This window comes from Arachis duranensis, chromosome 4, assembly GCF_000817695.3.
Source record: "Arachis duranensis cultivar V14167 chromosome 4, aradu.V14167.gnm2.J7QH, whole genome shotgun sequence".
NCBI lineage: Eukaryota > Viridiplantae > Streptophyta > Magnoliopsida > Fabales > Fabaceae > Arachis > Arachis duranensis.
Genome location: NC_029775.3, coordinates 58,973,378 through 58,974,410, shown reverse-complemented (window position 1 = coordinate 58,974,410; position 1,033 = coordinate 58,973,378).

Here is a 1,033-nt window from a genome sequence, read left to right as displayed (position 1 = left end):
TTCCTTGAGTATTAATGCAATTAATATTATTCTTCTATTCAATTAAGCTTATTCTTATTCTAAGATATTCAATGCCTTTCAACATGATGAATGTGATGATCCGTGACACTCATCATCATTCTCACCTATGAACGCGCATCTCTTGGATTCCTTAATCAGAATCTTCATGGTATAAGCTAGAATTATTGGTGGCCATTTTTGAGAATCCAGAAAGTCTAAACCTTGTCTGTGGTATTCCAAGTAGGATTCAAGGATTGAATGACAGTGACGAGCTTCAAACTCGTGAGTGTTGGGCGTAGTGACAGACGCAAAAGAATCACTGGATTCTATTCCGACATGATCGAGAACCGACAGATGATTAGCCGTGCTGTGACAGAGCATTTGGACCGTTTTCACTGAGAGGACGGGAGGTAGCCATTGACATTGGTGAAACCCAACATACAGCTTGCCATAGAAAGGAGTAAGAATGATTGGATGAAAGCAGTAGGAAAGCACAGATTCAGAAGGAACACAGCATCTCCATACACTTATCTGAAATTCCCACCAATGAATTACATAAGTATCTCTATCTTTATTTTATGCTTTATTTATCTTTATTTTCGAAAACCATTATAACCATTTGATTCTGCCTGACTGGGATTTACAAGATGACCATAGCTTGCTTCATACCAACAATCTCCGTGGGATCGACCCTTACTCATGTAAGGTATTACTTGGACGACCCAGTGCACTTGTTGGTTAGTTGTGCGAAGTTGTGACAAAGTGTGATTCACGTTTGAGAGCTCTAAGTCTATTGGTGCCATTGTTGATGATAACAATTTCGTGCACTAAGGATCCAGAAATTTGTTCCTTAGTTTTTCTTTTCTTTGATGCTGAGGTTTTTGGTGGTGCCGTTAGGTTGAGAGTGTTTGAAGGTTTAAGGAAAGTTGGGGAATGTTGCAAGAGAGAAAGAAAATGCAAGCAAAACAAAGTTTTGCTTTAACACCAAACTTAGAACTTGATTGTCCCAATCAAGAAAAGGAAAAGAAATAGG